Source organism: Helicoverpa armigera, chromosome 12 (assembly GCF_030705265.1).
Source record: "Helicoverpa armigera isolate CAAS_96S chromosome 12, ASM3070526v1, whole genome shotgun sequence".
In the NCBI taxonomy this organism is placed as follows: domain Eukaryota; kingdom Metazoa; phylum Arthropoda; class Insecta; order Lepidoptera; family Noctuidae; genus Helicoverpa; species Helicoverpa armigera.
In genome coordinates, this window is record NC_087131.1 from 11,634,123 (window position 1) to 11,658,962 (window position 24,840).

Here is a 24,840-nt window from a genome sequence, read left to right on the forward strand (position 1 = left end):
CTGTAACTTCTCCACTTCTATGGTGGCCACTGTTCTCTTAAAAGCTCTAAAGTTAATGGTTTGTTTTTTGATCATGTCACCTAATTTGTCGACGCGTTCTGCACTCTTTGCGTTATCCTGCTGTTGGTTAGCTTGAGAACGGAATACGTTTTCCGTTCGATTTGATACACCTGCCTCCTGTGGATGCTGTCTGACTCCTTGTTGCTTTGACAAAGGAAATTCCATGGTCTTGGTAATTAACTGCTTGGCAGACAAATATACTTCCTCTGCCTTATCGAAACAATTCTCGGTAAAATACACATGGCCAAATTCACTAAGTTCACAGCACCTTCTATGGTTCCGTTGATAATCTCTCCAGTAATTTTCTAATAGTTCTAATTTCCGCTTACAGTAATCCATGGTTTTCCGCTCGGCTCCATCTTTTTTGAAGTTGGTTAAGAACTTAACTAAAGCGTCGTAGATCTCAGTTTGGTTGATAGCGATTGCTTCCATCTTGTTCAAAGACAAATATATCGTAATAATAAAATGGTTTGGTCTGACCTTATTTTCTCCTTTCGATACAGCTTCTCTCCAGTTGCAGCGTCCCCTGACTACTTTCACTGCCTACTTTACCTATACACACTGGTTGCAAGGTCCCTGATTCACAAAACACTCCCGAACTTGTACTTCGCGAACCGAGGCCCTTATGCTCGAAGGACCATGTAAAAAGGTGTGTATCGCCACGAACGAAGCGAGTCCCTTTTTAAGAAGTTTATGGTGTTATTTTACTGGTTGTTGGTGATAGTTATATTGATTATCAATGGTGAGATAAAAAATACACTAATTTATGGTTGATTATGAATTATATTAAAGTCTACAAATTATTGGTTTAAATGGTTAAAACTAAAAGATGATTTGATTTGATTTGATTGGTACGAGTTGACCGCGGAATGCGAACTGACTAATTACACGTAAAATTTGCACTTTTATGAAAATGCATCTAAGCAAAAATGCTGAGCTGTTCGGTTGCGTTGCTCCGAACATATACTATACTTTACATACCACTAACTAGTTCGTAAAAACCAGTGAGATCTTTTGTATTGTACAATTTAGTTAATACGAGTCGCGAAGATCGACCAAAAACCACCAAGTTTCGCAATACAAGATACACTTTATGTATGCAGAAATCCGAAATGATTGGACTCTCAATGACATATTGTCAACACAATCACTTTGGCATAATACATACTTAGTTACATACACTTAAGACCAGAGAAATCGAGTCACAGATACGAAAAAATCTTCGTCCATCTTTGATCTAAATATGCAATTTCACAATCTTCAATAATAAATATTTAGAATTTTAAGTAACCTTCTTGTAATCAGTTTGTTATTTCATAAAGACAGTATTTACACATAGTGTTGTTGATATAAATAATTATATGTCTGACCCGAATTTGCTGCTTCCTAGTGTATCATGATTTTGATGAAATATTTATTTCTGCATAAAATATGCATGAATTATTTCGATTTTTATTACAAATGGCCTTCGCGTATTTTGTCATTGTTTTCTATGTTTTTGAATTAGTGTGCGAATTTGGAAAAACCTTTGTTTTATAAACGGAAGTAGTTCTAACGCATAGAAAAGATAATTTTGATTATGTTTTATCTTTCTATCTTGTTCCTGCGATGTTATCTTGGCTGGTTTCTTCACAAATGTGACATTGAGAGGCGTGCTCGTCATAATTCAATTTACTTTGTTGCTTCGTTACAAAATAATGTAATTAATAACTTGAAATACACAAGTATGTTAAAGTAACAATGGTAATGATTAATCTACTTGATTTAAGTTAAATATTAATAACCTACCTGCATAAGAAAAAACCGGCCAAGTGCGAGTCGGACTCGCGCACCGAGGGTTCCGTACAAATCCTGTATAGATAAAAAGTGAGTCTCGCGCCAACCGTCCAGGATCTGGAAACCCTGAGAAATCGAGGGCAACTCTTGAATATTGTAGGCACGCATCGAGTCAAAACCAGACATGTGAGTGTATTTTTGAGGGTACTGGTAAAGTGAAGGTTTGGAGCTGATTTGATTATGGAGACTACAGACAGTCGAGGGAACTCCTGAACGGTATGTTGCACGTGTTTGGGCTTATTTGATTCGTATTGGCGAAGACTTTCTGCCTACATAGATAGGTTTGACTGCCATTGTGGGATCGATGGGAACTCCTTTACAATTTATAGCGTAATCTTGTGTCGGAGCTTATTTTAGGTGATGAGAATTCACTACTAATGGGATCTTTTATTTTTGAGGGATTAATCACCTAACGAGCAACAGTTTCAGGTTTTTTTCGAAACTGCCTGACGGAGTTGTAACTGTCGAATTGTAACAACGACTGCTAGAGAGTAGGATTCGGTGCTGCTGGCTTTACGTTTCTAGAGTCTTGACAAAAGTGTAATTCTGTCCCTTTCTTTGTTTTATAAAGTCGGCTTTATTTTATTTTGTAGCATTTTACAAACAAATCCACCTTCAAACATATAAAAAACAACAAGAAAACAAAAGCAAGAAAGAAATTAATAAGATGTTAGGTGCATCGGTCTAGAAGTCGGTGTCTAGAGGATGCATCTACATTTATTTAACCAACGAGATCTAAACCGATGCATATAAATAGATTTGTTGTTGTTTTTAGAAGTTGTTTTTTTTTTGGAAAAAGTTTTTATTTTTAACTTTTGTGAAAAGTTCTCGTCAATACGAATAATATAAGCCCAAACACGACGTAACTAAAACATACCGTTGAGGAGTTCTCTCGACTTTCTCACGTCTCCATCATCAGGTAAGCTCTTAACCTTCACTGTTTGATAGTATCACCAGACATACATCTGAGAATCAAGTTTTAATCCTATGCATGCCTACAATTTCTGATAGATGCCCTCGATTTCTCAGGATTTCCATCATCAGATCCTGACCTGATGACATTGGAAATAAACGGCGAGTATACTCTTTCACTACAAAGAAATGATTTCTCAAATCCGTCAAACTTGGTCGTTTAAATTCCCCATTGAAATGAATAAAATATTTGATGTTTACACCTGATTTTCTCTAGATTCCCATGGTTCACATTGATGCGACAAATGCCATAGTAAATCAGAGCCTTTATCATTATACTGTGCTATATATCGTTCGTATCCGCCGTGGGTATGGTTTCCATACTAAGGTGCCCAATGACCTTTGAATGATTTAAAATTTTTCACAGTTTAGAGGCAATTATATTTAAGAAGTGTTTGATATGAATTTCAACTTTAATATCTCTACGCGTTCATGTGAAAAAGGGTAGGTAGTAAGTTTATAATTATTAAAAAAATATTTTTGCAAAAATAATATTTTAATATTTTATGTAACTTCAAATTTATGATTTTCGCAATTTTTCCTTTATCTGTACTATATAATGTTGCTTCGTGCCGAATTTCAAGATTCTGAGTTCACGGGAAGTACGTTGTAGGTTTTGATTCCCTAGCGTGTGACGGAAATTCGTCTAAGGTGATATCTGCGTCGGTATAACTGCTGTATCTTTTGATCGCGTTAACTTAGAAGTTTGATTTTTTCACCGCCTAAAGGGACAATAGACTTAGGTATTTGGTATAAATTTCAATTTGATACCTTTATTCGTTCGTGAGAAATAAGGTAGTAAGTTTCATTTTATTAAAATATTTTTTTTTATATTATACAACTAAAAAAATGAGATTTTCGGAATTTTTCCTATATTTGCATTATATGAGAATGCTTCATGCCAAATTTCAAGACTCTGAGTTTACGGGAAGTATCCTGTAGGTTTTGATTCCTTTGCGAGTGTCGAAAATTTGTTGAAAATATCGACATAATCGGCTGTATCGTTTGATTGGCTTGGCTTAGAAGTTTGATATTTTCACAGCTTAAAGGGACAATAGACCTGAGTATTCCATGTGAATTTCAGCTAGATACGTCCACGCGTTCTCGAGATAAAGGGTCTTGACAGACAGACAGACAGACAGACGGACAACAAAGTGATCCTATAAGGGTTCCGTTTTTTCCTTTTGAGGTAAGGAACCCTAAAAAAAAACAACGATCATATATTCGATTATATTTTATTATACATTTTTACATAAATAATAATCTAGTTCAAACTAGATTGTACTGGCGTGCATATGCGTGCGTTAATTAATAGTTAATAACATACATAATACCCAAAAATGTAGCGTTTACTTAAACATGAAAAATACACTAAATTACTAAGTACCCTGACGTGTTTAACTAGGGTAAATCCCGTAGAGCCTTCAAAATAAAACGCATCTATTAATCAATTATATTATTATATAACTGCAGTACGAATTAAAGCATTTTTTATTGAGGATGCTGATCATTTAAATGCATTCAAGGCAATTTAGTTTCTCTATATAATAATGCTGCTTATTATGTCAATGTTTACAAAAATGTAGATTGTATGTTTGTTTATGAATATTTTACATAATATTCAAGTAATGCGGATATCGGTAACAAGTCACTGCAGTTGAAGTTGGAGGGTTAGAACTTTTTCATCATTTTTCATCATTTTATAAACAACCCAGGCTTATTTACAAAGTACAAAATTGTGTTAATAAGTTCTAATCTTTGAAAATACCAATTAGTTCTAAAATCATTAATATTGCAGTTGCTAGCCATTCTTATTTAGGTTGGTTACAAGATAACAATCACTAAGAGCACTAGGAAACTTACAAGTTTTGGGCAGTAAAAGTAGCGGGTCTCTGGCCAGTTCTTCTCGATAGGACCTACTCTTTGAAAAAACTAGTGTGACGTTTCATAAGAGCTTATAAAGGCCTATTTGAAATCCTCCGGAAGACATTGCCAGGTGAAACCGCAGGTCAAAGCTAATGTTATTCGTCTTATTGTGTCAATGATTTATCTACGTAAGTAATGATTTATTGTGAATGAAGATAAAGCTTTCAAGCTTGATGTAGTTCGATGTAGGTAATTGGTATAATACTCGATTAGTGATGAATAATTCTAAGTTATTTTGTTATGCGTACCTTTGGGTACGTAATATGATTACATTTTATAAGCGGCTTAAAATAATAAAAAAATAAATTATATTTATTATTAAATTAATTATATAAATTATACCCACCAATTCTCAATTCTTATAAAAAATGTAGTCGTATGGTCACCTTAAAAAACTACAATTCCTGTACTTTACGAGGTATCCAAACCAGCCCACAACCACCATATGTTTCAACGTCATCATACCCTTTGCCTGTCATGACATCACTATCAGCCGTCACGACCCACCTTCTTACGTAACCACGTGAATTGACTGACTTGTACTGTTTATACTTATAAAGTAACCTGTTTCTCGTTCTGCATTCTGCATCCTAAATGATGTTGTGTATGTGGGTATGTCTGTTTGTTTGTAAGTCACATTTTAGTAATATGGATTTAGGTGACTACCGGGTAGGATTCTGAGGGAATGACTTTAGCAACTGACTATAAAGTTTCTCTTAAGTGTGAGATATATCATTGTAAAGGTTCATTAAAATCTGTTTAGTAGTTAATGATGAAAAGTACAGCCTCAGAGAGTTCCCTAAGCGTCAAAGCCTACCAGAGCTGCAGGGTTTCTTAAAAGACTTACCGCAGCCCTGGTACTTACACTAAAAGACTCCAGGAATATGGCGGGTTTTAGTCACTAAGAGTATGACACTCGTTCACCCTGCATCCACAGCAGGAGGGATCATGGCCACCTTCAAACTTTCTAGTTCATATCGTTGTAGAATAGGATTTGATATAAACATTTGATAAGTATAACAGTTTAGATCCGAAGTCAGTAGTGGACTACATTTTATCCATCCGAGTACTTTCATCAATCTGAATTTTCCCAAGATGCAGGTTGAACCACGGGAAACAGCTAGTATGTTTATACTCTTGCCTTACACTACAGATGTGAGGTCCTCGTGAAATGTAACTGGTTTGAGTTGCGGTCGATTTTGATAGCCCGGGTCACGTGCAATTAATTGTTGCAACAAGGACTTTGACCTCAGACGTATTTTACAATGGCCGCTATTAAAATTGTTGGTTTTGTGTTTTTAAGATAAGTATGTGGTTTACGATTCTTCGAAGGACTTATTTATTTGCAATTTAATGCATCATCGTTTTATAGAGATAGCTTTCGAACGCCCACAATTAGAATTAGTAGACATGCAAAAAAAATGATTTTTCATAGAACCTTCTTCTTGTTTTGAAGTCGGCAAAAACTTATAGAAAAGAATAACTCAACGTTCCCATCAAAAAACTTTCTCCCTCTGAAATATATCGTAAGGACATAAGCAAGTATCGTTTAAAAGTTAATTGGCGACAACCGCGCTTAACTTTTCCTTATTATCTTACTATCTATAGGTATTTTATATCAGATCCGTCTTAAACAAAATAGCCAATACACGAAATGTCTAATATCTATGCCGATTTGACGGTCACAGCACCTACGAGTAAATAGCAAGGGTTTAACCCAAGAGTGAATAATTTCACGGCAAATAAAATGCTTTGTGTATGTCCGACTGATTAACTGAAAAAACCTCTTTAAATAAATGCAATGAGGAAATTGTGCGATTAACTACCGGTCTGTCTAATTTTAGGTAAACAAATAGACAAATGCATAGTTTTTTTGTTTTTATTTTAATTTGTGTGAAACTTTGTCTGAAAAGTGTCTGAACAGTCAATAACAATATGTTTATCTCTTTATGTAAATAGCAAAATATAACGACATAAAGGTAGGTCCATGAAGGTACATATGTACATGTTGCTACTACCACGCCCCAAGAATGGTAATCTTATAGCAAAATTACTTCACTAAAATTAAAATAAATAATTTGTTACCTAACAATGATGTTGAATGATAAGATCAAGAGTTATTTTTATTGTACCTACTACTATTTTAAGACCTTCTAGTGCTGTACTATTCCTAAACGATCTATTAGGTTATGCAATCATCTGCCTAGCCTTTTCTAAACTAATGTAGGGTCGGCTTCCAGTCTTACCAGATGCAGGTCTGACCTCCTCGACCCAGTTATCCGGTATCTAAGTAATGCAATATTTATAAATGTGATCTACTATAAATTTCTCCTTGTACCAAAACAATATCAGTTGATCGAGTGCGTCGTGCGACTATCGATCGTTTGCTCTATTATCGATACTCTGAGATAACGTTTTCGTAATAGGCTGCAATGGTACGCACTAGGCGAAAATGAAGCGACGTTTTTGTAACGAAAAACGTATAATTAACTGCTCAATTTATTTTCAGAAAGCATAATGTTTTTTTATAGATTTGCCTTTATAATTTTGACATTCGCGTAAAATTCGATTTCATTAAACTTAGTAATTTTTTTGGACTTGTTTATTCCCACTGGAGAAATAGATGGACTTCGTAGCAAACATAAAAGTATTCTCAGCCGTCTTTACGATAATTGCGCACAGACATACATACATTCATACAGGTCAAACAGAGAACCTCCTTTTTTGAAGTCGATTAAAAATGCTTTAGACCTTTACCTTCATAAACTTTTAAGATATACATACCATAATCTAAGATCTAAAGTCAAATAAATAGCCCAGTGCTCCATATACATAAGTTTATCCCACATACATATTGATGATACAATCGTGGTCAGCTTTAATTTGTCCAACACCGCAAAATATTCGGAACAGCTACGCTCATCTAATGCAGAATAGTAATGTCTATTACTCTTGGACAATTTAAACAACTGGACAAGCTATTGGTGTGCCTTTCCTTTCTGGCAGAGGTAAAAGAGCGCAACTTCATGTGAGTGTCAAGTTTATGCTTATACTTTTTCCAGTAAGCGCGATAGTTAGTCCTTCTTCGTAGTCTAGCAAAGACCGCATCAAAATCGGTTAATATAAAAACTGAGAAGTACTCCTTTTTTAAGTAGGTTAAAAATTTTGTGAGCAGTCAATTTTGCAAGCTTTGCCTCGCCACCCGCGTATAAATTGGCAGGACGTTTCATGGAGATTTGTGCTCATAGCAGTTCCAGTTGGTTGAGTGCTCTAAGAATAATGCCTATTACTTGATTATGCTACCAGTTAGTTCAATTGACATCATTTACGTGTTTCTGTTTGAGCAACATAACATTTGTTTTGGTCTATTGTAGGACACATTGTGTTCTTTTATTTCCTTGTTTACAAATAAGATGCCATTGTTGTAGTATAGATTTTTGGGATATTGACCTTTGCTGCTATTGAATGTCTTGATAGTCTGCTTATCTATTTGGACCCTTATAAACGGCATGCTACATACTGTGTGTAAAGTATGAATGTGAATGAAGATGGCTGGAAAGGGAGAAGATGACCTAAGAAAAGATGGATCGATTGCCTAGAAAATGACATGATTACGAAGGGAGTGAGTGTCAGAGCATTGGAAGTGATAGACATTTTAAGATGACATCAAATAAATAAAATTGGAAACAGGACAGGAAGAAGGACCCTTAAAAACTAAAGGAAACTTTAAACCATTAAAATATTTTATAAATCTTCTAACGGCAGAGAATTCTCCAGTATACACATATAAAGTTGTAAAATAATTGAACAATGTCTATTCGTCAGTAGCAACTCTAATGACATAACTAGACGCAAGACGAATCTGCCTCGCATTCTGATCATGTTATCGTCATTTACATTCAAGGTCTGCCTGTGGAATGCTCAGTGAAGACTTTCTTATTCATTTTATACCTCAGCTTTACCTAGTTTGATACCATTTTACCCAGTAGTAAGGATGTATTATAAGGTTATGATGCTATGGAAAGATCCTTTATTAAAATCAATAAATAAATAATAGTTTTCGGCTGTCATTTGATCATCTTTGGTAGTCGTTACGGGTAGTCAGAAGCCAGTAAGTCTGACAACCAGTGTTACCCAGTAGTATTGGGTTAACCGGGTAACTGTGTTGAAGAGGTCATATAGGCAGTCGCTCCTTGTAAAACATTGGCACTCAGTTGCATCTAGTCAGACTGGAAGCCGACCCCAACATACCTAGTTGGAAAAGGTTAAGCAGATGAGTTTTCTAGATGAAGGATTTTTTATGAAATTGCTCTTGTTACAAAACAGCAATTTTAATAAGCATTACTTTATTACACTTTAATACATCCCTAAAGATGATAATACAGTCGTATCTTGATTAGGACATTACTTAATGCGTGTGAGCTATTCTTGTACACTTTGTCATCATTAAGCTATCAAAATAGGCAGTTACGGAGTTCCCATGCCTTGTAAACGCTTAGAAGATAAGAATTTATAGTTTCATTATTTTGGATATGTATGCTATTTTGAATTACAAAGTTCGACAAATGTATTATTACTTCTTTGGTAATTATTTGATGTAATACTGCAATTTCGGGTAGTAATAATTAACGATTACCTACTTACAGAAAACTGTTGTTCCAACTCCATTTGGATTCACTTACACTCACGCATAGGTTGTTGCTATATGATAAATATTCATGTGTCCCCATAAAAATGTGCTAACCATTTAGATTCAGAATTTACATAATTTGGTCACTGTAAAGAAATAATACGAGAAGCCACAATAATAGTCTATCTAAAAACAAACGCAGCGTTTCAACCGCGGCGTTTTCCCCACCAGTGCGTGACCGTAGATCCGACCGATTCTTAAGTGTTATTGCACAAGCGTTTCCCAGCACAGTTTTCGTGAAGCGATTGTCATTCCAAGGTCCTTATTGTTCTTTTACAACTGTCTTATTTTTTAAACGGTTTTATTTAGCTCACCCAGTTTGTTTTATTATTTATTCATTCTTGGGTCAAATTTAGTAATTCAAATTTCACCCTCTTCCTGTCAACCGATTAATCTGAAATTTTGTATACACCTTTAATTCCGATGACAATACAATATAGTAATATCAATAACATTGTAAATCCAATATGGCCGCCGGCACAAAATGGCGGATAACGTAGATTTTATCAATCCCATCAATATGGGTATCAAATGAAAGGGCTCAACAAGCAGAATACAATATACTATAAAAAATTTAAATCCAAGATGGCGGCCGGTACAAAATGGCGGATAACGTACGTTTTATCAATCCCATCAATATGGGTATCAAATGAAAGTTCTCAACCAGTAGAATACAATGTACTATATAAAATTAAAATCCAAGATGGCGGCCTCTACAAAATGGCGGATAACTTAGGTTTTATCAATCCCATCAACATGGGTATCAAATGAAAGGTCTCAACAAGTAGAATACAATTTACTATGCAAAATTGAAATCTAAGATGGCGGATAACGTAGGTTTTATCAATCCCATCAATATGGGTATCAAATAAAAGGGCTCAACAAGCAGAATACAATATACTATAAAAAATTGAAATCCAAGATGGCGGCCGCTACAAAATGGCGGATAACGTAGGTTTTATCAATCCCATCAATATGGGTATCAAATGAAAGTTCTCAACCAGTAGAATACAATGTACTATATAAAATTAAAATCCAAGATGGCGGCCTCTACAAAATGGCGGATAACTTAGGTTCATTTGATACCCATGTTGATGGGTCTCAACAAGTAGAATACAATTTACTATGCAAAATTGAAATCTAAGATGGCCGCCGCTACCAAATGGCTGATAACAATTTTTTATCAATACCACCAATATGGGTATCAAATGAAAGGGCTTCACAAGTAGAAAACTGTCAGTAACTCCAGCGGGGCCCAACAGGGCCAAGGCCTGCCTGGGCTGCGAGATTGTTCGAAAGAGTTACCGCGGCCCTGGTACATAAAAGGCCTACGACGGAACAAAACAGTTCTTAGTCAAGAGTCTGGCAGTCCCTCACCGCTGCTGACCCACAGCAGGAGAGGTCATGTGATGATTTTTGGGGTCGTTAAAAAAAAAAGTACCTGGAAGGGCTATGTATTGAGGAATTAGATTGTAATAAATTATCAGGTAAGAGACCGTGTAATAATGATGCACTAAATGAATTAGATAGAATGAGGAATATTCGGTAGGCATTTTCATTAAATACTAAAAACTAGAAAATAAAAAATCGGTAAAAAAACTTTTAAGTTAAACGGTTTTATCTTATGTGCACTGAAAACTAGAAAATAAAAAAATTGTTACTTACCTGTCAACCTACGTAGGTGGTCTTGGTCATATTAGACTAAAATAAAAACGTGGGGCCCCTCTGAAATCCTACCTATGGCAAAGCATATCTTTATACTTTGGTAGATCATGAGCTCGGCGTTCGCTGGTGAAGCCGCTACGGCTGATTTATTGATTGTCAAAATCTCCAGTTACGATTATAGTAAGTCGATGCAATCCACACCTATTATACCTCTAGAAGAAAGTACTACAGCAACAGTTAATGGGCCCCACGTTTTTATTTTAGTCTAATATGACCAAGACCACCTACGTAGGTTGACAGGTAAGTAACAATTTTTTTATTTTCTAGTTTTCAGTGCACATAAGATAAAACCGTTTAACTTAAAAGTTTTTTTACCGATTTTTTATTAGGATAATGTTCTTTAATTATTTCGAGAACTGTTGCGTTATTTTTGGGCTGGGCGTTTTTAGTATAGCATTTACCTAAATAAGTTTTATTCTAAGTAAGTTAAGGTTGGTGGTAAAGTAGGTGTATTTGGTTTGATGTGCTAAACTTTTGGCTATATTTTTTAAATCTATTGGAAACCAGTTATACGTAAATATATCTTAGCGATACTATTAAATAGCTACGAAATTTATGTATTTTATTCAGTTTACCAAATCTATTATAGGGTGTCTGTGTAAATTAAAAACAATAGCAAACACACAAATACTTTATTTCATCACACTCAGTTTAAACCCATATATTTTTCTGTTCCCAATGTCATTCTCCCAACTGCATAGCACTGACAGGATCCATACTGACAGAAACAACCGGGGCCCAACTTGATTTTACAAGTAACATCATTATTGCCATAGCATTCTGTAAACAAATAAAATGACGATTACTTTAGTAAGGCAAAAAAATATGACTCGGTTTTAATTTTTCTTCAAATATGAGTAGGTATACAGAAAGAAAGCTGGTAGTTGGCGCCTATCTACCAGAACTTATAGACGCAGTAGCAGATGCATTTGTTTCAATCCCGTCGTCTTTATGTAACTGTTACCAAAATGGACCAAGTATGCATAGCAATATATCTTGCAAGATCCGATTACGTACCATTTTGGCCAAGCTAACTCTAAGGGGGTCTTTTAACCAACGGAGGAAATGCTCATAGGTGCTGTCCAAACCTATCAAATTCTTGTTAAGAGAACAAGAGTGGTAAGCGTGTGTTAAAATTTAATAAACGCACCTAAACGCGTGCCACATAACCTATTCCTTCTACCTTCATAGATAAAATAATTGAGTAAAATAAAACTTACTCAATTTACTGATGAAAAAATATGATACCGACTTTCATAATTAAGTGATGATTTATTTATCGACTTGATTTGGTTTAGTGCTGTTTTGAAGTTGGTCTTTCTTCTCTGGCTTCCTGAAATGGACGATATTTCATTTTACCATATGTCAGGACGAATAATGACGGCTTCCAGGCCGATTGTCAGCCACGGCGGCTGGTCTAATGTCAGTTGCGCAGGACATGTGATGCTCAAGAATTTGCGCAGACACAGGTGTGCTCCCTATTCCTTAATTATCGACACGACACGGTAATCCGACACGACCAGAGAAAGATCAGACATTGATTTGAATAAAATTACATACCTGGCATATATCTCAATAACCGAATAGATGAAGTAGCAATATTTAACAGCATAAATACGAATAATATAACGATTCTTTTCCACCCCATGATGAACAAACTAATATTATGTCGCTTAACATTCCTCTTATATATTTGTATATTCGATTTAACAGTAATCGATAAAATGTAATTCTTGTTTATTATTATGCTTTTAACCGTAAATAATTTTAAACACTAATGTATTAAATGTTAACAAATTTTATTGTTTTTATTTAATGTTTTTTAAATAACTCGTTGATTATATTTTGTTTAAACCAAAATAACAAATTAAATAGTTACTGCTCCTTAATTCATATGTCGTGACAATTCGTGGTGATCTTTGATAGCCTTACTGAATTCCTTATATCATTTACTGTATATATATTACATCAACTAAGGGTTGAGGTTTATCAGTTATCGTAGAATTGCCTCCTTTATTAGTTATCGTGTAATTAATTAGGTACAAATAAAGCGTAGTAGCGTAGCGCGGCGTAGTAGCGTAGCGGCGTAGTAGATTTTTTATGTACATACACTGAAATAAATTCTTTTAGGACCCAGCTTTTGTATTGTAAAAACATTTAAAAGAGATAAACTTTGCACAGTAATAGGAATTATAGTGTAAGAGAAATACGGTTTCATCCGCGTCCGCGTGGGAACGACTGCTAGTACCTTTATAACATACTAGCTTTCCGCCCGCGGCTTCGCCCGCGTGGAATTCGGTTATATTGCGGTATAAATCACAACTATAAGAAAACTTTTAAACGACACACAGCGCCATCTACAATTCATCCATCAAGCAAACAATATTTTTGTTTTCCCTCGGGAATATCTATTTTTTTCGGGATAAAAAGTACCCTATTATTTAATCCGGACTTCTAACTTTACGTCTGCAAAATTTCAAAGCAATCGGTTCAGTAGTTACGGCGTGAAAGCGGAACAAACAAACAAACAAACAAACTCACTTTCCGATTTATAATATTAGTAAGGATAGCTTTCCAACATTGAAAGAAAAGACAAATTTTTCAAATCGGTTCAGCAGTTTTGGAGCCTTTAGAATACAAACAAAAAAATATTCTACTTTATTATATTAGTAAAGACTAAGCAACTAAATGGATTTCCCATATTATAATTGTTACCTATTGTAGAATGTTCATTTCATATGCCATTTGGCCCTACACGTGCAATTGCGCACGACAGTGCAAGTTAAACCCAATTTCACATTCGGAATACGACACTTGTATTAATTTAGGTTTATATGTATTGTTATAGCAATATTTATTAATATTATATACAATTATTATTTGTAGTGTGTTAATGCATTTTTTTGTTACAGGTAAGATCAAAACAAAGGAGAACAGTGCCTTATCAAAAGTCGTAAGTAAGATTTTCTCATGCTGTCGTTTATGTTGAATTTTATCTCATGCCTTGTACTAGAAAATATTTAAGCAATAAGTTCCAGCAAATAACCTAAAGTTTCAGTATATTATTTTTTAAGAAGAAAATGATAACTCCATTTAGATAGCTTTAGTATTACGCTGTCACTATTTACAACTGCTTAAATTATTCCAATCATAGTATTGGGAATATTTCACTCAGTATGTTCTCACGGAACAAATAACTCATTCCTACAATTCTATTCAAAGAGAGAGATAACATCGACAAGGCTTTCGTTTCGAAACATAGAATTATAAAAGGAATTAACATGTTTTAGTCGACACTAGAATCTGATTAAACATTATAATCTAGATTTAGTACTACTGATCCTATATTTGTTTTAGAATAACTCGATTTCGATATTCATACAAATTGAAATACAATTCAATCATATGGAAGCAAAGAGTTCGTTCAAATTAAGGTACAATGGACCAAGATATTTGAAAATCACCCTACAATCTTTATTTTGAAAAAACTTTAGGCAATTAAAAAAAAAAATATTCAAAGTAGGCTGAAAATCAGCAATTTTCACACCTCAAAATTACATGAGACAGCCACCAAAAACGCGCGCGTTTATTATGTGTAACTAACTAGGAAGAAGAAGTGGCGCAATAAACTCCTCACCCTACAATAATAAAATTGAAGTAAAAAAAAAAATTGCTAGACCTACTGCGTAAAATACAAAGTTTATTATGAACTCAATCTTAACATATTTCCAGTCACGCATAACACTAATAAGGTGCACTAAAACTACAAAATAAACACTAGATAATTGTATGGCTTGAATATTGCTTAAGCAACCAGTGGTTTAATCACGTAACGAACAATTGCTTTCGTTTCTTCTAATCTATGAAACTAGTTCTGTAGTCTATATAAGTTTCTCGATGAAGAATATTGTTGTTTTACCCCTTTAGGCTCTGTCGACTTGATAATTGTAAATCTGTCTGTCACTCCCTTTGTTACGTGAGAAATGTATAGGGCAACACTATACTCAAATATGCAGATACTTATAAGAATTTGTGCAGTATTTTGTATACCGGAATCAAGCGAAAATAATGAGTCGTCGTCACAGCCTTTTATCGTCCCACTGCTGGGCACAGGCCTCCTCTCACACGGAGAAGTATTGAGCTTTAATCTTCACGCTTGCTCAATGCGGGTTGGTGATTTCAGACTTCATAGTCTAGATTTTCTCGAGATGTTTGCCTAGGGATGATGTCCAAAATATATTTAGAAAGTTAAATATTTTGTATTGACGAATTTTATGACAAAAGTACCTATATACCTCTAGGAATGTGCAAAATTTTAATACGCCTTTTAACATTAATTACAATTTTCATGTACTGAATATGCTGTCCAAGTTGTGAGTTCGTAAATGCGTCTCCAATTAAAACTTGTGTTTTACAATTAAAAGCTTCATATCCCATTGCTTTACCATAGAAGCAAATATTTTAAGAACTACTACAATGGTAGGTAACCATTAACAAAGACAGCACTGCATTCAATTAAATCCGTCATAAATTACACCACGTATAATACAGTGTATGTATAAGTTTCCTAACATTACCTTCGCGTTAAGAAAAATACCGTGTTGCAATGTCGCAGTAAGATGTCCACATTACGTATGTGGAGCAAAACGTACGGACGTCCAGTTGTAGCCAGGTGGTGTGGTGCAAGTCATAAATAGAAGCTTCACTATCATCAGCCTTTATTATCGTCTCTTTAGATCTGCTGGGCACAGGCCTTGTCTTACCCGGAGAAGGATTGAGCGTTATTCTTCTTTCGTTTCTTCAATATGTTTTCGTTTACCTGCCCTTAGCCAGGTTCATAATAATTCAACAGATTTGATAAACTTCTCTAAGGTAATCCATTTCAATCAAAAAACACAAAGGAATCGAGAAGATCATTTTCCAAAGATCTTTCTTCTATCTTTTGATATTCTTTTTGCAAATATCTTCCTTTGCTAATACACAGTTAGAAATTTACTATAATTGTATCCAATTTTTATTAAAAAGTTTCCTCTCTGTTAGTCCGATCTAACATCCTGTGCTGTGTATAGGCTTGCTAGCAGTAAAAATTGAGTAGCGTACCGTCTATCCGTCTTGCAATAGGTTCATGTCTAATTTACACTACATTTATATAAAGTAGAAGTAGAAGAGAGTCAAAAAAATTATCGCCCCTCGCTTATAACACAGCCCAACCCCGCACTCATAAACGCATGCCTTACAATAATTTGATACCGAATCATTATAATTACGAAAGTCATTATGCCCCACATAGCATAGAGGGCGTTACGTGCGCTAGCTAAATATTATTACATTTTTTGTTCAGACTTAATTAATTTAGACTTTGTACTGCTAGAAATGTTTAATTGTTAAATCTGATAGAGATTGTAATCGCTAGTGATAGTTTCAGTTTCGTAACTCGAAATTTTATATGTATGCGACGTTATTAAGTCGCTAATGAAATGTTATATCTGAAAATGAATCTATCAAGTGTGAGTCAATCTAGAGCAAATTTAAAAATGAGAAAGTATCAAGCTGTCAAAATCATCTTAGGTTTTATTAGATCAGTACCTATCACATGAAAGCAATCATTACCAAACATTTAGAACCAGTATGAAGAGGATGAGTATTTAGCAAGTGACCTTTTTAACAAGAATTGCTAAAAGTTATCAAGATATCATCAATATTTTAATAACTACTTATGCTTATACTTTGGGCGGGTACTATCTCTCATTGCATTCAATCGTAAGTAGGTATGTACCGTTTCCAGATTATAATATCGGACATTAAACTCTCTCTCTCTTGCCAGCTATTTATATCACATGGTGGTGGGGTCAGCTTTCCTAATTTTTCTTCTCCACTTCGCTCTATCTCTAATATCGGACATTAAACTGTTAAATATAATTTACTAGCTTCCACTCCCAGTTTTACCACGTAATGAGGGAACTGCTTCCCGCACGCGGATAAAAATTACTATCGGCATTTATATACGGCGGCTGTTCTCATTTAAGGAGATCAGCCAGCTGCGCAAAACATATTAAAGTGCACAAGCATTTACGCAGACACAAGTGCACTCCCTATTCCTTCACTCTCATAATCTGATGGGACACGACCGGAGAGAGATCAAGCGCAGGACCGATATTTACGTGCTCTCCGGTGCACGGGTGAATTAATCACCAACTTCGAGACTACGGGCTGCTTTGTAAAAGTTTAAGAAAACCCAAAAACATTTTACATTGCAAAAATTCAAAATATTAATCACTTTGCAAATGATTGACCACTTGAAAATCAGTTAACGAAAACAAAAAAATAATTGCTTCAAAACATTTAAATTAATAAATTAGTCACGCGTTTCTTTCTGAAATCAGAAGTCGTTAGCAAGAGCACGACCCTTTCATTCAAGATTTTAATAAACGTGATGAAGCTGACAGTTTATAAACCATCAATTTAAATGTAAACAAAAATAATTGTTACACCCATGTAATAAAGTCCAAATTCGAAATTGGCATGAATAGTGAGTATGCTTGTGGTCAAACTAATTAGTTTTTTTTTTTTTTAATTCTATTCCAATTCGCGCAATGATAGCTTTTTCGTTAAGAGTTTTATAATGTAAGACCATCATCACCATCATCTGTCTAGCGTTTTCCCAACTATGTTGGGTTCGGCTTCCAGTCTCACTGGATACTGCAAGAGCATCAATAAAAATTCAAACAAATTGAATTATGTTTTTTTGTGCACTTTTAATATGCAACGGAACGATGTATTGAATTTGAAAATGACCTAGTTTACTTATACTTATCATGACATTTAAAGCTCTAGCTAGACAAAAAGTAATTTGATCTATTCAGCCTCTCACAAAGAAACAATTGCATAATTGTAAAAGGTAATAGGTATTAAAAGTTTCATAAAAGTAGTGTAGTAGTAAAGTGTTTCATAAAGAAACAAATCTTTCAGTTTTAGAGAGGAAATTTTTGAGGAAGACTGTATGCTGGCTGTATATTTTGTACTAATGGGACGCGGATAAAACTGCTGAAAGTTAGTGATATTTAATATTAAGATGAATAATTCCAGCGATGTACAAAGCTGCAACAGTTTCACAGCATAAATATAACCAATTTTATTTACTAAATTAGCTCATCAATGTAATCTAATGACGGCGGAAAATGTCAAATGATGCCACAAAATTACCTTCTCTCAAATATGACGAAAATTGATTAATGGTTCAACTTAATGATCCAAGTTTCATGTACCCAGAAAAAAGGACCAACCAACACCTTTCGTCAAACTGTGTTACCAACCTTAATAAATCTTTCGTCAATGCTTAAATTCTGTGTGAAATTCGGAAAAGAAAAAAATACAAACACGAGCTTTACTTCGTCATTAATAAAATGTTTTCAACTCACTTACGCCACAAGGAAAGTTAAGTATAATTTCGCAATTCATATGACAATCTTCATAAAAAACCTCAAAATACCGAACATCCAAAATGCAGTAATTCGTCAATTCGCACAAAAACAGCGAACATTAACTTAATAACCCTCAATTGTCGCCAATGAGCGACATTTCAAAAGGGTATTTTTTCAATTTCATATCCAAAATGAGGAGCAATGATACGCTTAACGCCTTGAGTAATCGGACAAGTCATACAAATTTGGACTGTATCTCGTTACGGTAAAGTTTCGGCCATATACCAACTTGAAATGCGATGTTTTTTGCAGTATCCATGCGAATTGGGTTAGGTGTGCAATAAATCTGCATAATCATACTGTTAATGCATAACAGTATTTTTTTGTGTTTTTCGTTTCAAGGCTATACTCAAATGGATTACTTCAGGATTACGTGAAATTACCTAGTTGTTGTAATTGGGCATTTTATTAGTGCTTAGTCTAATTTTTCTAGACTATTTAACTTAATGATTGTTACATAAGAAAGTAGTTCGTGCTTCAGTCGTTTTTACAAATACTAAGTTGCATTCAGAAATGCATTAGAGCTTAAAATAATGAATATAATGACGTCATTCTACTTATACATATATTGTTAGCTTTCTTTTATTGCTCACTTTGTTTTACATGCTTTATATGAATTTATTCGAAGATTCTTCATTGGAGTGACTCAAATTATCACTTTAAATTATAATAAAAGCCAAGTAGGTACATAATTACCCAATTATCAGTAATTTAAAATAACCATTTTGTTTTACTCTACACTTATTTACATAAAGATATCTTCACATCACGTTATCCTCATACAATTTATGCAAACTGCAAAACATTTTACCTCAACGACTTGACGCCTCTTTCACGCCAAACTTATGTTAATTTTCTTCATAAATTAATTAAAATCAACCATAAGTAATATATTATTAAGTTGTAAGTAGTGTTTAAAATCATGATTTTTTAGTTAGTATTTTGTAAGGGTGCGTCGCACTGTTTATTTATAACAAGAACCAAACCATAATCCGCCGTGAAATGGTGGCCCATTGGTTAAATCGTGGTTTGACAACTGAAAGTAGTTCGGTTATCGTTATAGTTAAATGGTAACCCATCGTAAGTGTTTGTCCTAGCTTCGGGATCTGTGCGCAAAAATATGCGAGTGCATAGGAAGAAAGACACAACTTGTTTAGATGTAATAAAATTAAAAAGATATTGACCAATATATTCAGTAAGATTCTCAAAGTAATATCTTTGTAGATCTTCAATTATAATTATTATTCAAAAGAAACGTCTGCCATTGGACGAACACTCATAAATTCTCAAATACCAGAAAACTGTTGCGCAAAAGTTTGGATCATTATCACTGTTTAATATACATATAAATAATAATATAAAGCTAAAGTATGTTTGTTTGAACGCGATAATTTCAGGAACTACTGCCTGATTTGAAAAAATCTTTATGTTTTATTAAGTACAATATTTTATCAGAGTACGAGGAAGAATTCCTGCGGGATGCGAATGAAACCCCTGACGGCTGCTAGTAACATGATAGGAAGTTACTACAACATGTATTAAAATCAGGATAAATAATTGTAACATTTATTTTTTATTCAAATTTCACGATTTTACTTAGTTTTAAATGGTATTTATTTTCATTTTATGAATAAAATATGTAACATTTCTAATTCGGTCAACTTTCAGTTTCAATGATGAACATACCTACGTAACAAAATATTTTTTGTATGTGTGATGCAAGTGTATAAAATTGAATGAGATAAATTCCTATCTTAGGATTAAAAAAAATTACTTGCATTCAACAAACCTAGAGTTCAGATTATTTTGGTATGGTTTTAAGTACCTAATGATAATATGCAATAATGATTATTACACTTTTGACTCAACAAAACTAGAAATATGGTTATATCGCTAGAGAATCATTCTGCAGAACTTACTTATCTACCAGTACGTATGTTGAGGCAGGTAAGCAACAACAAGCCTTCAAAAACACAGGGTGTTTCTCAACCACAAAACAAAAAACAAACATTTTTTGCTCTACATGTCGTAACATGTTGCATCAGGCTCCCGTTATTATAATATAAGTATATCAAGTGTTAAGCACACACATTAATGAATTACTACACATACATACACACACACACATGCACAGTTTACACAACCGCACTAGTAGTAATAAATTGCAAATGTTTTGTTTTTATTTTGCGAGTAGGATGCCTTTCACGAAGCGTGTGGGTACTGGTGATGACAAAAATACTTCAGTCTAGTTTAAAACGCAACTACTAATTAATCTTTATTCATACAAATATAAAAAGAATATAGATTTGATGTTTTGTTGTAAGTACAGGAAGAAGTTTTCCCGGGACGCGGGTGAAACCGCGTGGACAGCTATAATATTAATAAGTAAGTATAAGTGTTTTAGAGTAGCATACATACTAAGAATGTATATGCTGTTGAAATCTACAGAACCAGTCATCCATTTAGATTTTATTTTATATTAGTTTGTAAACAAAATTGATCTTTATTATCGAGCTCATAAAAAAAATATTGCTCTATTACTAGAGTAGAAAATCATCTTAGAATTTATATGTTTTTAAATTACTTCATTAAAAACATCTGCACTACATTGCAATATTACAAGATGATCAATTTATTGAAAAATATTTTGAAATGTTTCAATCATTTTTATTATGGTTACCTAATCGCATAAATCTTTTCTCAATGAGTGTACTTTCAAATTTTGCTAGTGTAATGTGTGCGAAATACCTTTCTTTTTATGCTCTCGTATGAAATCTCCTTTCATTTGATATGCTTGTTATACTTTTTAATTAATTATAATGTTTATATTAAACTTAAGTAAAAAGGCTAGTTCTTAATATATTGCAGACAAAAACTAGCATTATTTGCTGCCAACACTTCTTCAGTGACCCAGCGTATGAAATCCCAAGTATTTTCATAAAAAATCTAAGTGCTTTTATTTGGTAAATGCTTTCCAGTTGCACCCATATGTGTGTGTGTTTCTTTTTTCAATTTATTCAGTGTTGACTGACTGCATATATAATTTTCGTATACCATTGAAATCGCTGTTCATATAATTTACTGGTTTTGTCTACGTTTCACCCGAGTTCCGAGGGAACTACTAGCTACTTATCCATAAAAATTATAAGCTATAATATTCCCAAGTTTCATCAAAATCCATCCAGTTCTTAGTTGCTGCTTTTTCCTTTATATAATAATGCTATTGGTAGAACGTAGGATGATTCTAGCAGCACACTTTTTTAACAATGAAAGCATAAATTATGTATTCTAGGTGGACTTTAAACTAACTCCAATTACTTAAACTCGGGGACTTTGATCATAAAACTAGCTCAAATCTTATTCTTACTACATACTTTTTAGAACTATGTATTAGTTTCGCATTTTCCTCAAATCACTCTTACATAAGAGTTAAACATGTGGTTCAAGTAATTTATTGCTCTTAACCACCACTATCTCTTTTTTAAATAATTAGACGTTATTTCAGCACTAACACGCACACGATGCGTAGTGTAAGTAGGTATCGTATCGAAATATTCTGAAAGTTTCCTGCTAGTATTTATTTATTTATTCCATTAATTCAGGCAACTAGGGTCCATACAAATACAAATATCAGACATAACAAAACTTATAAACGAATACAAAAAAATCTTACCTATATCTATGAAAAACTTAAGCATACGATAAATTGTTCTCGACAAATGGTGCAAATGGGTCTAAGTCTAAGCAGTGCATAACAAGAACTGGTCGAAATAAAACCTTACTTCAAACAACTACTTACACTTATTTCTATCAAGGAATTTACATGGTAGGCTTGTATGATAGAAACGATGTAAGCCTAAAGTAGAAAAAAACTGTATTTCTTAATGTGCTACGCGCTACGCAACTACGCGATACAAAAAAACAATACCTATTATTAATTGGATAAAAGATACTTAAGACAGCCTATTATTCCTTCATAATATGTTAAAACAATTAGTCCAAATATGGCTTATTTAAGATTAATCAGCCAATTAAATACTAAGCGACAACTGCGCCCTCTGCCGGTGTCGTGTAAAACCGCATAGGAGCTCTGGTAAATTGTATAGAAACATTCTATACTTTCTAAACCTTGGGCTGCCGGTAACTCGATACCAATTTATAGTTTACACGTAGTTAGCGTAGATGGCGTTGTGTGGAGAAAGGATATATTGAGTCTATAGATATGGTTAATGGGATCAGCAGCAGTATAAATAATTATGGTCCTTTTCAGGGGACTTAAAATAAAAGTATGTCTATCTTTTGGGATATTGAACAGCACCAGTGACCAATTTTGAAGGGCCCTTAAATCTTTGTACCGGTTCGTTAATGAAAAAGATATATATTTTAATATTCTGGGACACAATTATTGCATCCAGTAAGCCTGAAATATAGTTGAGGAGGGCAGATAACCAAATTGAAAAAGTATTTAATGACTTTTCTATACATTTTCTCTTTAATCTGTTTTTAGAATGATGATTGATAGTAATAACTAATTAAACGTTTCCGAAGATAGTGATTAAAGTTGTATCTACCTACATTACCTTTTGTGGAGTATGGTTACAAGTCTTAGTGGGTAAAATACGTTGACTAAAAGATGACTATTACCGGTACCTAAAGTTATCGTGCTTCATTCTGCTGGTCTACAAAAAGTATTATAGTATTGATTCACCTCTTATGTTAAAGTGTTCACTCTTTTCCATTATAACAGCCCATAAAAATGCATATTTATTTAACAACATTGCACTACCGACCTCTTTCGCAATAAAAACAGCGAATCAAGCTTTTCCCATGTAACTTGCAAACTACACTCGCGGACAATAAAATGTACACAGTGTAATTTTTGCACTACCAATTACGGTTACATGCCAAACCATTGGGTAATGTGGCTGATTCTTGTTTGATACTAGTAATTAAACTTAGTTTTCATTTCCTTGTTAGAAACGTCAACGTTGCAAGAATTAGATCTAGTATTTCGAGATATGGTTTTGAAACTGTTAAGTAGTAAGGTGGTCTTGTAATTATAATAATTTGTTATTGAGCTTACTTAATTATATTCTTTGCTAACAAATGTAGACAGAAATATGAAGAGTTCCTTCGTAATAAAAATAGAGCTGCTTTTATTTATTTGTGTGGAGAAAAAAAATAATTATAATTTTTTTCTCTTATAACTTTTTGTTCCCATTCATCCCTCAAAATTGACGCCATTATACAAGATACACAACAAAACCCTAATTAATATTCAACTGTAATTATCAAATATTATTTTTCTATTGTGTGCAAGTTTTTTCTTGCTTACGTGTACAGAAATGCGTGTGAGCGTGCTACTAACAATGGGACAAAGAATTCTTTGTATCATGTAGTAACGTTTTCATACATATACACGAACGCTTGCAGTTTGATGTGCAATGGCTGAGAAAATGCATATTGTATTGTATGACTTGACTTATCAGTTCTTTGGTGTTCGCTAACATGACGTTTGTGAAAATATAATGAGTGGTCTGTTTTTTTGACACGCAGTGTAATGTGTCGATGTTGGGTGAAAAGTTATGGATTATTTTCTCTGTTATCTATTTTACTATGTATTATTTAGGGATGACTTTATATTAAAAGTATGAGAATTTCAGATAGATTTGAGTTACAATTGTGTTGATACCTACAGTATAGTTTGAATGTGGAGTCTGTGTGTGAATTCTATTTTAACAATCAGCTACATTCAATAACCAAAAAATATACATCTATAGTAGTTTTCCCTGAGGTTTATTTCAAATAACACTAGCTTAGATCTAGAATAGATATTAAATGAAATAACAAAAAAACTTAAGACAATACAGCCCCCAAATCTCGAATCCTCAAACAAAAAAAAACACGCAATAATAAATAACCCAAAAGATTCCATAAAACAAACATGCACTTGACCGATTTAAAAAGCATGTCAAAATTCTAAAGTATTACCCCAAGGTCGGCAAATAATAACATATACAGCACAGACGGTTACTCCACTTTTGTTCACGTAAAAGTGATTCTCACGTAATCTGTAACCACTGTAGATTCGAACTTGAGACAAAAAATATGTCTTCTAAATTATGTTTCGAAAAATATGTTTAAATCTTA

At 33.7% G+C, this 24,840-nt stretch overlaps 1 protein-coding gene across 1 annotated transcript in view; it reads left to right on the forward strand.

Annotated features, from left to right (window-relative positions):
* Nucleotides 1–24,840, forward strand: part of LOC110374317 (angiotensin-converting enzyme) — a 156,163-nt gene that overhangs the window by 83,049 nt on the left and 48,274 nt on the right. The gene's annotated exons all lie outside the window — the stretch shown is intronic.